Raw genomic sequence first — 16776 nt, forward strand, 5'->3', positions numbered from 1 at the left:
AGGGAATCATTTCAAAATAAAAAGAAAAACATTTTTGTGTTTCTGGGTTTGTTTTACTTTTTTTATTTTTTTATTCTTTAGCTACAAACTCATACTCATTATAAAAATTTTCCAGCATGCTTTTGTGCTTTTTAGTCCCTCATCAACCAAATGTAACCAGGAACTGGCCACATAGTGTCATAGCATGGTAGCAATTGAAGCCTAATTGAAGTTAAAATTTGGTGTCACTTATATTATTGCTACCTAGCTTTCTAAAATGGCAACAAATTACAAAGTACTGTAACATTTTATACAGATTTTACAAAATGGATTGCGAGAGAAGGGAGCACAGCTCTGTTCATTAGAGGTTATTATTGAACAAGATAAATGTTAAAGTGAAAGTACATTGTGTTTTCAATGAAGGAATATTTTATATTGTTATTGCAACATTTACCTTATAATAATTATATTGCTTTTCACTTTTTGATAGGTTTGCTGTATGTATATTTTTTTGTTGTACAGAGAGTTGACAAGGGACCTCAGTTACTCTAACTCATTATAACTGTTGAGATAAGTAGGCTGATTTACTAAAGGAGTTGAGAATCTTTACACAATAAACTAAATATTCACATTGATTATCCAATTATGTGAAATGCTTTTTCCTGTTTCATTATTTCATCTGCACATGATTGGGTATTCAGAACAAACAGGATTTTTTTTCCACGTGATTGAATAACTTAAGTAAAGATTAAATAGAATATCACTCAAAAGAAGATGTTCCACTTGTTTGCATCCCCTACCTCTTGTTTAACAACTGCCACTTTTTGGAGGTGGGGGGGGAGTGAGTACCTATTTTTGACAGGTATTCACACCCAATTCTGGTCAGATCGCCTTAGCAATCCAAGCAGAAGTTCAACCCCCCATTCTTCTCCTGTAGCCTTCTGGGACACATCACAGGTCCCAGAAGACTGCAGGACCATTTACAAAGCGCAGCCTGCAGTGGGAAACCATCTGTGAAGCCACAAGGCTCCAAGGCCAGCTTCCCTTTGTTAAGCTACCGGCGCCTGGACTCCGAGCCGATTGAACAATCAGCTTGGGTGAGGATAGCGCTGGATCCCTGGACAGGTAAGTATCCTTATAGTAAAAGTCAGCAGCTACAGTATTTGTAGCTGCTGACTTTTTTTTTTTGGAGGGGGGGCTGGAGCTCCTCTTTAACAACTTCTTTAGTAAATCCGCCTCATCGTAGTTGTCACACGAAGCATGTATTGCTTACAATTATTCAGCTGACTCATAGATTGATTTACTAAGGGCAAATAGGAAAGGGAATTCTGCAAGGGAGGTTGCACTTTACAAGGCAATTTTCCCCCCCACAGCTTAGTGAATATGGTAAAATTTCACTGTGCAAATAATACCCAAACACATGCAAATAAAATTAAAAATTATATATTTTTGCTTACACATAATAGAAGTCAGCAGAGCTTCATCTCATTCCTTAAGCCCTGGAGAAAAGTTCCCTTCAAAGTGCAACTTTTCCTGCAAATGAACATTCTATTTGCGTTTGGTAAATCAACCCTAAAGACTTGCTATGTAAGAAGCTGCAGTAAGTCAAACTATTGTGTGGTACTTCAAAGCAGGAAGCACAGCTTGCATATGTAATAAATAAATAAATGAGGGTACCTCAATGTACTTATATGCTTTTGTAATTAATTGCAGAAATAAAGTTTTTCTTTAAAAAATAGCTTATTTTAATATTATTATTAATTATATTATTATTATTATTATGAATTATGATTATTATATCAAGCTAATTTTTTTGCTTGTTCATTTAAAATAATGAAAAACACTATACATTCCTTTTAAGATTAAAATGAGGACAGTAAGTACTAACAAACCAAGGTGTCCGTTTATGAACCAGCGGTAATAGATCGCTGCTCAGTTCTCCGGCATTCTCGGAGAACACAGTTCTCCTGTGAATGCAGTTTATGAAGCAGTTCTCCGAACGAAGGGAGAACGATCTCCAAACGCTGGAGAACGGTCTACAAACTCTGGAAAACGGCTGATTTTACTATAATCTCGCGAGATTACAGTAAAAGATCAGTTTACTAAACAGAGGTAAATTATCTCTGCTTAGTTTGCGGTCCCTCCAATTCTCCAGCTCTGGGCTGGAGAATCTGGAGGGAGAACACAGATCTCCAGAGAAGGGCTGAACATATTCTCCTGGGTGTTATAAACTGTGAATGACCAGAGAATAGCTGTGATCCTCTGAATCTCAGCTATTCTCTGTGTCATAAATGGACACCCAAGTACAATGTGATAAGGAAGAAAGTGAGAAATGGAGATGGTTATCTCCTGTGTTTCAGGAGATCATAATAATACTATGGTGTCCGTTTATGACACACAGAATAGCTGCGATTCAGAGGATCACAGTTATTCTCTGGTCATTCACAGTTTATGACACTCAGGAGATCAGTGGAGAACTGTTCAGCTCTTCACTGGAGATCTGTGTTCTCACTCCAGATTCTCCAGCCCAGAGCTGGAGAATTGGAGGAACCGCAAACTAAGCAGTGATAATTTACCTCTGCTTAGTAAACTGATCTTTTACTGTAATCTCGTGAGATTATAGTAAAATCAGCCGTTTTCCACCATTTGTAGACCGTTCTCCCTTCCTTCGGAGAACTGCTTCATAAAAGGCATTCACAGGAGAACTGTGTTCTCAGAGAATGCCGGAGAACTGAGCAGTGATCATTAAGTTCACTTAAAAAAAAAAATTAATAAATGCACATTTTTTCAGGTAAAAAAATTAGCATTTATTTTTTTTTTTCTTAAGAACCTGGAGAGCATTGCACCAGCGATCAGCAGAGCATTGTCAGGCTCCTGCAAGCATTACAGCTGTCTGGCCATACCTCCTATATGGATGGACAGTTACTAAAGTGCAGAAAGAGCAATGAATTAAGAGGGATCTCCTCAATGCCCTCGCAGTTCATTGAGAACTACAAGCTGTTTGTCACAGTGGAAGATGGGAATTGTAGTTCATTCATTCACTGATCTATGTGAACAAATGACGCAGCTCTGTGTCAGTGGGTGTGGGGAGAGAATGATGTACAGAACCATCCAGACAGGTAATGCTCATGCAACTGATCGGTTCATTGCTGTGTCTAGCAGTTTGTTTTGCCTATTACAACACCTTGACTGATCCATAGTATTTAGACCATCCAATTTAGCTTTCAGTAGGAAGTGGGCACAGAAAGTAGGAAAACTGTGTGTACAGTTCAATAAAGAAGCAGCAGGTAGAACTGTTCAATAAGGTTTGCAAAAATATTTTCAATATTTGTAACTGGCAAACTACCCTCAATCACCACAGTCTGCAGGTCTTTAAATTTACTCAACCAAGTGTTCCTATTTTTGTCTAAGGAGAAGAGAGCCAAAATGAGCCAACTGGACCACCTGTCCATGAATTGGTCAAGCCAATGTGTCAGCTCATGTCTATATCCATAATAGAGAGTAACTCAGGGGCGGACTGACCATTTGGAAACTCGGGCACTGCCCGAGGGCCCGGGGTCAGTAGGGGGCCCCATGAGATGCCCCTGGTACCTTTTTCATAGGCTTTTTTGAGTTTGGGCAAGGACACAGGGGCCCCACGATCCCCTATTGCCCGGGGGCCCCATGAGTTGTCACTCTGCCCCTGGAGTAACTTAATAATTTTTTAGGACTACACAGCAAGACTGCATAGAATTAAAGTCAAAATGCCCACTAGGTTTATTTAAATCTCAAGCACTAATGTCTATAGGCAAGATTGCACCAGGAGATATAATCGTGCACCCGAACTAGCAAATATAGTTGGCCCTGTGTTTTCTCAGGCTCTGGGTAATTTTAAAACTACAAGCAAAACAGGGATTTACATAGAAGGGCAGTTAGATGCATAAGATTAATTTCATTTGTTTTTTTAAAAAAAGTACCTCCATATGGCATTCCCAAAAACATGAGAAACTCAGAGAGAACATTCCCTTTAATCTAGGCTATTCCTAATTGAGAATGCTTTGTTCTTGCTCTTGGATGTATTTGTATGAAGTATACTTATCCCCTCTTGGGTTCCAAGACATTTGAATAAACAAACCTAATTTGGCTGGTCTTTTCCACAAGTAAGATTCTTACCCCTGCTTAATTTGTCTGATGTGTTTGAAGTCATCTTAATTATGTAGTTAAACTACTTTTTTATTTTGATTTCATATTTAGCACGTCCATTTCATTTAGCACGTGCATTTCCACATAAATCCAAAAACTAACATGCCAAAAAGAATGGTTTAGTTACCCAACACATAAAGGTTTGTTGATGACACTTTTTATTGGGTTTTTTAGGGTTTTTTGGTTTGCACTTGATGGACATTAACCCAAATTACTATAGCTTAAATTTGTGGTTATCACGAAACTATAATCAAATAAATTGCTATAACGTTTATATGCCAAGTGGAAAAATCTTCCTTTAATTTTGCTTTGAATACTGCATGGAAGGATAAAGTTTATGCAAGATTTTTATTGTTGCCTATTTACCTATTTGTGAGTTTCACGCTCACTTTCTGTCTGGATAGAATGTGATGGGAAATTTCTCCAATGGAGAAACAGCCAACAAACAAAAGCACATTTTAGTTGAGTGAAGATGGGTGGCAATATTTTGTTGTTGTTCCTGTGCCTTCTGTCTTGGTGACAACCAAACCCACCATTTTATACATTGGCATCACAGGGGCAGGAAGTAAAGGACAATCTCCCCAATGAGGTCATTAACAGAATCACGAAACACAAACAATTTTGAGCACTTCATTCTCTTTCCTAAACTGAAAAAAAAAACATATGCCTGGAATTAGGCTTTTATCCTCACAGTCTAATTACAAGAAAATGATAAACTCTAGTCAACTATAATGCCATGGTAAAAGCTATTACACTAAAGTACATCACTATTCAGAGATATTTAGGAGTTTAAGGTGAATGGTGAATATATATTTTTCCCAAAATAGACTAAATAAAAAATTGCTCACACTTTCATTACTGCTTATTAAAGTCAACCTTCAAGAAAACAGCCAAATGCTCAGCTGAAATACATATTTGAGAGCTATTTTACCTGCTCAGCTGAAATACATATTTGAGAGCTATTTTACCTGCTAAAGGATTAGTAGTTCAAATTCAGGAACCTACACTTGCTACATTTAAAATGCATTTCAATAAATACATAACTACATTAATTGGTGTATTTTATCTTGCAGTCTTCAGCTTTAGCATTCAGAACAAGCTAGATAATGGTTTCTTAATACATCTTTGAAATATACAAAGTAATATGAAATCAGCATAACAAATGTTTGGTTTAATTGCTATGTCTATTTAGCAGCAAGTGTTATATAGTTTTGTGCAGGTGGTAGGTTCGCTTTACCTTAGAAAGAATAAAATGTAATACTGTTATAACAGATTGTATTTAACACCACTGATAGGAGCAATCATGTAGTAAATGTTATTAATGGTTTTATTGCAGCACATAATTTTATTGCTTAATTGCTCCATCCATTTATTTCTCTGATGAAAAATACAGATCTACTGATCAGACCTTTCACCTCTAACCCATCATGGTAAAGGTAACTAAAAACTAATCTGTAAAAAAAGAGTCCATCCAAATGTAAAATTTCATTGACGTGCTTCTTGGCAAGGTGAATTACATACTAGCACTATCTCTCCATTGTCAGAATATCTGCAGCAGCAGTAGGTAGTAGTTCTGCTTGAGCTGCAGTTTCAAAGTGAAAAAACCTGGTGATGGTGTCACTTTTCATCCATGGATAATGCATAATATATAATGAATTACTTGGAAATCCTGCTGCAAAGTGACATAAACTAGCAGATGGTTTTCTATGAACCTTTGATCTGGGGGCTAAACACAATCCTCTCATGGTAGGAACAAACTTCTGTGGGCCTACAAAAAAGAGTACAATGCAACGTGTATCAGGATGTTTCATTGACTGGTGGACATGGTAAAAGATAGGAGCTCCTTAACCACTTGCCCTCTAGAGGATTTACCCCCCTTCCTGACCAGGCCATTTTTTATGATACGACGCTGCGTTATTTTAACTGGCAATTGCGCGGTCATACAATGCTGCACCCGAATTAAATTTATGTCCTTTTTTCCCATGAATAGAGCTTTCTTTTGGTGTGTTTTTTATTTTTTGCGCTATGACAAAAAAAGCTATTTTTTTACTCTTTGTTATTAAACACGTCCAGTAAAAAGATTTTAAAAATCAGATTGCGTCATAAATTTAGGCCAAAATGTATTCTGCTACATGCCTTTGCTAAAAAAAAATCCCAATGCTTGTAAATTAATCGGTTTACATGACAGTTATAGCATTTACAAATGGCAGTATATATACTGGAATTTTTATTTTTTTCTAGTAATGGAGGCGATCCGTAACTTATAGCAGGAATGCGGGCATTCTGACACTGGGGGGAACTGAGTTGGTGTCACTGACATCCCCAGTGACATGAATACAGTGATCAAAGTGGCAGTAAACTCCCGTGGTTGATTTTTTCCTATAGCTAGAGCTGCTGTTAGAAATCATTGGGCCCTTTACTGCCTATCTGATGTGGGTGATAGAGAGAGGGAGAGAGAGGTAGAGAGGGAGGGTGATAGACAGGGAGAGAGAGAGATAGGGGGGTGAGAGAGGGAGAGAGATTGAGGTAGAGAGAGAGGGAGGGAGAGAGGGAGAAAGAGAGGGAGGGAGGGTCAGTATGTCTGCTATTCACAATTCTTGCCCCAGGCTGCTGTCTTGTAGGCTCAGGCAGTCAGGATGTAGAGTTGCTGCTGTGTTCTGTATATTTAAATCTGCTGCCTCCATAGCCCCTTTCACAGGAGTGGGGGAAGATAATCCTCCATCCACATACAGAATCATCTCTGGATATTCCGAGCTGGGGACACGGTAGAATGAATGGGAGATCAGGGCTGCTGAGCCGGGGCAGTGATCCCGGTGGCAGACGAGTTGAGAGGCAGGGCAGTGATCCCGGTAGCAGGTGAGAGGAGGGGCAGGCAGTGATCACATTGAGCGGAGGGACGGGGAAGTGATCCCGGTGGCCAGTGAGCTAAGGGGAGGGGAGGGACAGTGATCCCGATGACAGGTGAGCGGAGGGGCGGGGGTTGTAATGCATTGGACTGCTGAGAAGACCGCTGTGAACAGAGGCCGCTTTGCAGGAACGTTTGATAGAGTATGAACAGTGCCCCACAATGGGTAGAGGTGCAGTGACAGAGCGTCTCATGGGGCCCCCTGACCGAATGGACAGTCCACCCCTGTATGGAACATGTACTGGCCGGGCCCCCTACAGGAGGCCCAGTGGTACCCCCTTATTGGCTGCCCTGCCTATAGGTAAGCCCAGGGATGGACTGACCATTTGGAAACTCGGGCACTGCCCAAGGGCCTGGGGTCAGTAGGGGGCCCCATGAAATGCCCCTGGTACCTTTTTCATAGGCTTTTTTGAGTTTGGGCAAGGACACAGGGGCCCCATGATACCCTATTGCACGGGGCCCCATGAGTTGTCAGTCCGCCCCTGGGTAAGCCTATAATAAGGCACAGTAAATAGTACATGTACAGTTTAGGAGATATTTACTAAAGAAGCAGCCAGTGACATCACCGCACATACGCTCTGCAGGAACAGCAAACCGTGCCATTCCTTCAGAACCCTGTGCCGTAAACCGTGACGTAATCATGGCTCCGCCATTCATATCACTGAAGCCAGAAAACCCAGAAAGAAAACCAGGTGAAAATGGAAGCGGTGACAGCGCTCCGCTGGAGGGATTCATTTTCAGGTAAGTCTGTCAAAATGTGCTAGTATGGGGTGCATACTAGTACATTATGGCTTAAACTGCCCAGGGCCCAATTTTTTTTTTGTTGCTGCAGTTTACTACCACTTTAAGGCCATAGTATATTGCAACACACATTTTCACATTTTACAACATAAGCTTCCTTTGTGATTCTTAGCATGACATCTCAGAGCCTTAAAGGAAGTAGGAACTAGAAGACTTCCCTTTGTCAGACGTTGTGTTTGTAGGTCAGAATGAGGTAACTGGATTTACTACCCTTATGTTTCACTAACTGAGGACCAGGGGCGGACTGACAACTCATGGGGCCCCCGGGCAATAGGGGATCATGGGGCCCCTATGTCCTTGCTCAAACTTAAAAAAGCCTATGAAAGAGGTACCAGGGGCATCTCATGGGGCCCCCTAATGACCCCGGGCCCTCAGGCAGTGCCCGAGTTTCCAAATGGTCAGTCCGCCCTTGCTGAGGACTGATTTCTAAATGGTGAAGTATCTTCACCCAGGATCCCTAACCCAACATAACTTTATTTGTACTGGAGCAAAGAGCAAATGTCCCTTGACCCAATCTTCCCCTGCTAAAGGAGGGAATGAGGTCACAAACTTTTTGGCAAGATAATGGGAATGCTGAATATCACCCATCTTAAGACACTTCAGCAGAGTCCAAAAAATCTTCTTGATAATAATTGAAGATTTGGGATACTAGGCATTCTCAGGCTCTCACAAGAAGGATCAACATCCCCCACCTCCATCTAGACACCACAGGTGGAAATGTATTAAGTGCATTTACATTTTTTTCAACTTCTCTTTTCAACAGATGTAATGCAATGTGAAGGTTGGCCACTATTTAATAAGCGGATCTGTGTTTTGTCAATGCAAGGCAAAGCAACAAGTTCTCCTTAATGCCCACTTCCATATATGTACTTGTGCTTACATTCCTATCACTCCCTTACCTATCCAGTCAACTGTTTGAGCAAAAAGAATGTCGCTTATAGTGTATTTCCACTTTTGCAGCCAAATTGGGATAACACCTATTTTATATTTGTCACATGTCCTCATTCACAACGCATAACTTAAAAAAAAATAAAAATGTCACCTTTCTTTTAGATGTTCTATTCCAAACCCTCCAGCAAGGAAAAATGCTACGTAGTTCTCTTTGGTGGGGGGCTGGGCAGCTGTGTTTGCTATAATTAACCCTTTTCTGTATTGTGCAGGCAGATCTTTATTAATCAGACCAACAAAGAAATTTGTGAAAAGAGATTCACAAGAAAGCGGCTACATTATGGACAGAATGCGATACTTGGAAAAATTTCCAAAAAATGATGCTTTATTAAACATTACTGATTGACAATCGGGCAATCACCCTGGTTTACCATCACCTCAGTATGAGACAATACACACAGACCTAAAACCATTTAAAATCACACCAAAACCGGTCTGGATATATATGTGCTGCAGAGGCAGTGACAAACTTTGTCTAGAGCATTTGCAGCACCGCACATTGGTTACACTCCCTGTAGGAGGTTTTTCAAAAAATTGTACCATAGGTATATATAATGTAATTATCACATGCTATGCATAATAGCTAATACAGTTACCATGTAGAGAGAAACATAACCCTTAGCCTATTCAAGGCGATATGGGTAAAAGATTGCATAAGAAGGGGGGATATACCCCAATAACATGAATATAGATTCATGCAGTACAACCCAATAGAGGCACACGTGGTTGGGGCCCATCTACCTGTGGTAGATGCAGATAATTGCAAAAATTCTTATAGATGAGAGAGTCACTGTTGATGTCTTGATGGAATAATAAATGTAGATAGCAGAGCCCTGCTTTATATGGTTTCTTCACCACAGCATGTGGACTATAAACCACTTTAATATACGTGATAGAATGAGGCCCAATGGGTCTTCCGTTTGTTGCAATATATGCTGTATGCCTTGCATCTAGATATACATCATAATGTCCCCATCCTGAAATAAGACAAATAATATAAGGACAGTCAATCTGGGTACTTTTCACTCTGATGTATATAATAGGTAACAAGAAGCCTTCTTCATTATTCTTGTAACAGTCCACTCACCACCTGTGCCATGGGTAGTAAAAAATGGAAATGTCCTTCACATGTACTGCCGTGTTGATCCAGGGAACAACCGCTTACATCAGCCGACATCTCTCCATGGCCCCTGTACAGCTTTGCATGACTCATGGCATGTGAAAATGGCCGCCTCCTTGTAGGTCAGCGTGTATAATGCCAATACGCATGACCGGAAGTGACGTATCTGACGTCTGACCTCTAAACTTTACTCTTTATTATTTAGATCTTTATTACCAGTTGTAACTAGATTTAAACACTGTCTGTTTTATCAATCGGTTTCTTGTACTTTATGTTAATGAGGATAGACTTGGGTCGGCCATAACACCTTGTCCTGTGAAACATTTAAAAGGTAAGAAATATTTTTACAAAAATTTTAAACATGCTGTGTGAATGAGGACACATAACAATGTGACAGCACTGACTGTCTAATGCCTGAGACACAAGCTCCTTCTTTAGTGGAAGTACTACTGCTGAAGCAGGAGGTGAGCAGAGAAGAGGGAAGTATGCTGCTAAACAGGGTGGGATTAAAACAATCCTGTTGCTTTGCCCTAATTTGGCAAATGATAGGTTTGCTAAAAGCATTGCTCTTGTGGCTTCTTATACAATAAATATTTAAGCTGTTAGGGCCCCTGTACCATATATATATATATATATATATATATATATATATATATATATATTATATCCTGAAGGACTTCATGGAAGGTTGCAGAGCATATACAGATTAAGATCTAGAATGACCACCCTGTGCATTGTTGCAGAATAATAAAGCAGACCACAGACTTCCATCTAACAAACCCATTTTTAAAACTAATTTGATATCCTTCTTCACCTTGACTTCTTAAGGTGGAACTAAGCTTACCTCTGCTCCAACTATGTCTCATCTCTGAGAATCAACATCAACAACTTCTACCAGTTTTGACATCTTCAGCCATCTTTGTTGGCTAACCCAGGATAACTTAACTCCAATGCATGCACATGGAAGTTAATTCATCCCAGTACCCGACAGATGCTGGCATTGTACACTGTGTTGTACATGCATATATAGAAAAAGAACATTTCTTGGAAGGCAATACCATATATATGTATATTTCTATAGTATATATTTATACAGTGTATATATATATACAGTGGGGATCGAACATTTGGGCACCCCAGCTAAAAATTTGTATTAATGTGCATAAAGAAGCCAAGGAAAGATGGAAAAATCTCCACAAGGCATCAAATTACAGATTAGACATTCTTATAATATGTCAACAAAAGTTAGATTTTATTTCCATCATTTACACTTTCAAAATAACAGAAAACAAAAAAATGGCATCTGCAAAAGTTTGGGCACCCTGCAGAGTTAATATCTTGTACTGCCCCCTTTGGCAAGTATCACAGCTTGTAAACGCTTTTTGTAGCCAGCCAAGAGTCTTTCAATTCTTGTTTGAGGTATCTTTGCCCATTCTTCCTTTCAAAAGTCTTAAAGTTCTTTGAGATTTCTGGGCTGTCTGTCACACACTGCTCTTTTAAGGTCTATCCATAGATTTTCAATTATGTTGAGGTCAGGAGATTGTGAAGGCCATGGCAAAACCTTCAGTTTACGCCTCTTGATGTAATCCCCCGTGGATTTCGAGGTGTGTTTAGGATCATTATCCATTTGTAGAAGCCATCCTCTCTTTAACTTCAGCTTTTTCACAGATGGCATCAAGTTACCATCCTAAATTTGTTGAAATTTTATTGAATCCATTTTTCCTTCTACTCGTGAGATGTTCCCTGTGCCACTGGCTGCAACACAACCCCAAAGCATGATTGATCCAAACCTATGCTTAACGGTTGGACAGAGGTTCTTTTCATTAAATTCTGTGCCCCTTCTTCTCCAAACGTACCTTTGCTCATTCCGGCCAAAAAGTTCAATTTTAACCTCATCGGTCCACAGAACTTGTTTCCAAAATGCATCAGGCTTGTCTATATGTTCATTTGCAAAGTTCAAACGATGATTTTTGTGGTGAGGACGTAGAAGAGGTTTTCTTCCGATGACCCTTCCATGAAGACCATATTTGTACAAGTATCTCTTTATAGTGGAATAGTGTACCACAACTCCAGTGTCTGCCAGATCTTTCTGGAGGGATCGTGCAGTCAAACGTGGGTTTTGAATTTGTTTTTCTCACAATCCTGCGAGCTGTTCTGTCTGATATTTTTCTTGGTCTTCCAGATCTTGCTTTAACTTCCATGTTCCTGATGACTGCCATTTCTTAATTACATTCCGAACAGAGGATATTGACATCTGAAAACGCTTTGCTATCTTCTTATAGCCTTCTCCAGCTTTGTGAGCGTCAACTATTTTCAGTTTCAGTTTTCTAGACAACTGCTTAGAACATTGGTTCTAAACCTTCCTAATGCCGTGACCCCTTAATACAGTTCCTCATGTTGTGGTGACCCCCAACCATAAAATTATTTACTCTTTACACATTGGAAATGTGTTGTTTGATGGTCTTAGGTGACCCCTGTGAAAGGGTCGTTCGACCCCCAAAGGGGTCGCGACCCACAGGTTGAGAACCACTGGCTTAGAAGAACCCATGGTGCTGATTGTTGGGGCAAGGTCAGATGAGTCTGGGCATTTAAAACCTTTGAGATTGACATCACCTGGTATTCCCAGATGATGATTGAGAACAATCCATGACACTGGCAGGTCTCAGCTTGGCAAAGGGGGCAGTGCATGCTATAAATTCTGCAGGGTGCCCAAACTTTTGCAGACGCCACTTTTTTGTTTTCTGTTATTTTGAAAGTGTAAATGATGGAAATAAAATCTAACTTTTGTTGACATATTATAAGAATGTCTAATCTGTAATTTGATGCCTTTTGGAGATTTTTCCATCTTTCCTTGGCTTCTTTATGCACATTAATACAAATTTTTAGCTGGGGTGCCCAAACTTTCGATCCCCACTGTATATATATATATAGATAGATATATATATATATAGATATATATATATATATATGTATATTTAAACAGTGTATGTATATATATATATATATATATATATATATATATATACAGTGAAGGAAATAAGTATTTGATCCCCTGCTGATTTTGATTGTTTGTCCACTCACAAAGAAATGATCAGTCTAAAAATCGAACGGTAGGTGTATTGTAACACTGAGAGAGGGAATAGCAACAAAAATTTCAAAAGAAACGCATGTCTAACAAATTATGCACTGATTTGCATGTTCATGAGGGAAATAAATATTTGATCCCCTATCATTCAGCAGGATTTCTGGAAACCAGGTGTCTTTCATACAGGTAACAAGCTGAGATTAGAAACAGTCTCTTAAAGAGAGTGCTGCTAATATCATTTTGTTACCTGTATAAAAGACACCTGTTCACAGGAGCAATCAAACAATCAGATTCAAAACTCTCCACCATGGCAAAGACCAAAGAGCTGTCCAAGGATGTCAGGGACAAGATTGTAGACCTACACAAGGCTGGACTGGGCTACCAAACTATCGCAGCTTGGTGAAAAGGTGACAACAGTTGGAGCAATCATTCGCAAATGGAAGAAACACAAAACAACTGTCAGTCTCCCTAGGTCTGGTGCACCATGCAAGATCTCACCTCACGGAGTGTCAATGATCATGAGAACAGTGAGGAATCATCCCAGAACTATACGTGAGGATCTTGTCAATCATCTCCAGGCAGCTGGGACCACAGTCACCAAGAAAACAATTGGTAACATACTACGCCTACAAGGATTGAAAACCTGCAGTGCCCGCAAGGTCCCTCTGTCAAGAAAGCACATGTCCAGGCCCATCTGAAGTTTGCCACTGAACATCTGAATGATGTAGAGGAGGGCTGGTTGAAAGTGTTGTGGTCAGATGAGACCAAAATCGAGCTCTTTGGCATCAAATCAACTCGCTGTGTTTGGAGGAGGAGGAATGCTGCCTATGACCCCAAGAACATCATCCCAATGGTCAAACATGGTGGTGGAAACATTCTGCTTTGGGGGTGTTTTTCTGCTAAGGGGACAGGACAACTGCACCACATCAAAGGGACGATGGACAGGGCAATGTACCATCAAATCTTGGGTGAGAACCTTCTTCCCTCAGCCAGGGCATTGAAAATGGGTCGTGGATGGGTGTTCCAGCATGACAATGACCCAAAACACACAGCCAAGGCAACAAAGGAGTGGCTCAAGAAGAAGCACATTAAGGTCCTTGAGTGGCTTAGCCAGTCTCCAGACCTTAATCCGATTGAAAATCTGTGGAGAGAGCTGAAAGTTCGAGTTGCCAAACGTCAGCCACCAAACCTTAATGACTTGGAGAGGATCTGCCAAGAGGAGTGGGCCAAAATCCCTCCTGAGATGTGTGCAAACCTGGTGGCCAACTACAGGAAATCTCTGACCTCTGTGATTACCATCAAGGGATTTGCACCAAGTACTAAGTCATGTTTTATGAAGGGGATCAAATACTTATTTCCCTCATGAACATGCAAATCAGTGCATCATTTGTTTTGAATTTGTTGTTGTTGTTCTGTCTCTCAGTGTTACAATACACCTACCATTAAATTTTTAGACTGATCATTTCTTTGTGAGTGGGCAAACATTCAAAATCAGCAGGGGATCAAATACTGATTTCACTGTATATATATATATATATATATATATATATATATATATATCCCTTTCCCTATAAAACATTAAAGCAAATCAGCGATAGCTGAATTGTAAAACTACATTTAGCCCATCCTTTCTCAACCTGGTTGCCACTGAGTTGTTCAGGGGTGCCATCAAATGATAGCTGAGAAAAAAAGATAAAATACACTGTTCAAAAAAATAATTTTTTTTAGCAGTGTAGTTAGCTCCATCTTCCTTGACTGAGGCATTTTAGAAAAATATTGCATTATGGCCACTAGATAGAGCTGGCAATCATAGGAAATATTCATACTGGACACATTATTAGGATAATTTATGACAGCTATGTGAATGCTGGCACATTCACAAAGTGAACTTTTAAAATAGAGCCCTTAGTGTGAGTGTTATTGTAAGTGTGTGTTTATCTGGGATTTAAAAAAATGCAATAACTCTTTCTTGGCACTTCTACAGGTACAAACATCAGATAAAGCAAAAACATTAAATAAAGCACAAATATGTAGTATCGTCGTGCACATCAGATAATTTATTTGGCTTTCCTTGGCAGTGGGTCAGGTAATGGCATTAAACCTTTTTTCTAATTTTTTATTTTTTTGGACCTTTCCTTTAAAAAAAACAAGAGTAAGTTTATTTACTAAAACTAGAGAGTGTAAAATGTGGTGCAGCTCTGCATAGAAACCAATCAGCTTCCAGGTTTTATTGTCAAAACTTAATTGAACAAGCTGAAGTTAGAAGCTGATTGGTTACCATACACAGCTGCACCAGATTTTGCACTCTCCAGTTTTAGTAAATCAGTCCCCTTATGTCTATTAACATTTACCACCATATGAAGGCCCAATTTGTCCTGAAAAAACAAGTCATAAGTCATATCGGTGCCTCAAGATTTTGTATATTTTAAAGGGTGCCGTGACTGAAAAAAGGTTGACAAATGCTGCTTTAAGGGCTCGTTCACACTTGGCTGTTTTGCCAACGCTTGCCAAACGCCCCTATAGCATTTGGCAAGCGTTGGTCCGGTGTTTGCGGAGCGTTTTTAACGCTCGGCAAACGCTCCGCAAACGCCGCATGCGCGGTTTAGCGGCGATTGCTAGGCGTTTGCCGAGCGTTAATAACGCCCCACAAACGCCTATAATGCATTTGAGTGGTGTTACCGCTCTGCAAACGCCCCGCAACCGCGTCGCAACCGCACCGCAAACGCCGGCCGGGCGTTTGTGGAGCGGCACCATAGACGAGAATAGGAGGCTTCAAAGCCTCCTGACTCGACCAGAGGCGTCCGTTTTGCCGCGACGCAACGCGACGCGACGCAAACGCTCCTGTTAGAACAGCACCATGTGCTGTAATGTGCAGAGTTGGCAGAGGCGTTTGGGAAGCGGTAAAAACGCTTCCCAAACGCCTCTCTGCCGCCTGCACACAAGGCTAGTGTGAACGTAGCCTTACTCATAAGAAAAAAAACAACTGCTTCTACTGAAACAGTTAACAATTTCAAAAAAAACCTAAGTGATAAAATTATTTTTTATACATAAATAAATTAATATTATTAATATTGTTGTTATTATTATTATTATTATTAATATTGTGTTATTATTATTATTATTATTATTATTAACAACTATGACACAAATTCACTTAGCAATGATTGGGGACCAAAACACACAACTTTCTTTTTTCCACTTCAGGAAAAACAATACCCATTTTATGCTTGTACAGTATCAGAGCAATTGTCTTTAGTGGCTATGGTGCTAATTAGCACTAACTGATCCAATTAGTGCTCGAAATGCAGTACATAATCTTGTAAAAACTGATAAAACAGTTCTTGCTTGGTCAATTGTCTTTTATCACCTCTAATAACAGCTCCAGGAAAGAAACCAATTCATGCATGCAAACAAGCCAGTATTCTCACCATTTGTAAGAAAAACTATAATTTTTTTGATCAACTGTATTTAATCATTGTTACATTTGCAATCTTATAAAGTGAGGTTTTATTGTATTTGCCATTCTTTGTCGTTAAAGTGTTACTGAACCCACAACAGTAAAATCAGTCTGTATTTGCAGTAAAGCATGCTTGTTATACTCACTGATCAGCACAGGGCCAATCAGAACTGTCCAGACAGAGGGTGAGGGGTCATGCAGCCTTAGAGGAGAATGAAAAATTCCTCCTACAAGATTTAACCAGTGCTTGGGTGGACACTGATAGAAGTCAAAAGACTGCTATATACTGCTGATGAGAA

At 39.8% G+C, this 16776-nt stretch overlaps 1 long non-coding RNA gene across 1 annotated transcript in view; it reads right to left on the reverse strand.

Moving 5' to 3' along the window:
• Window positions 1-16776, reverse strand: part of LOC149464936 (uncharacterized) — a 74106-nt gene that overhangs the window by 23746 nt on the left and 33584 nt on the right. The gene's annotated exons all lie outside the window — the stretch shown is intronic.

This window comes from Staurois parvus, unplaced genomic scaffold (assembly GCF_062004578.1).
Source record: "Staurois parvus isolate SC_StPar_1 unplaced genomic scaffold, SC_StPar_1.0 ptg000145l, whole genome shotgun sequence".
Classification (NCBI taxonomy): domain Eukaryota; kingdom Metazoa; phylum Chordata; class Amphibia; order Anura; family Ranidae; genus Staurois; species Staurois parvus.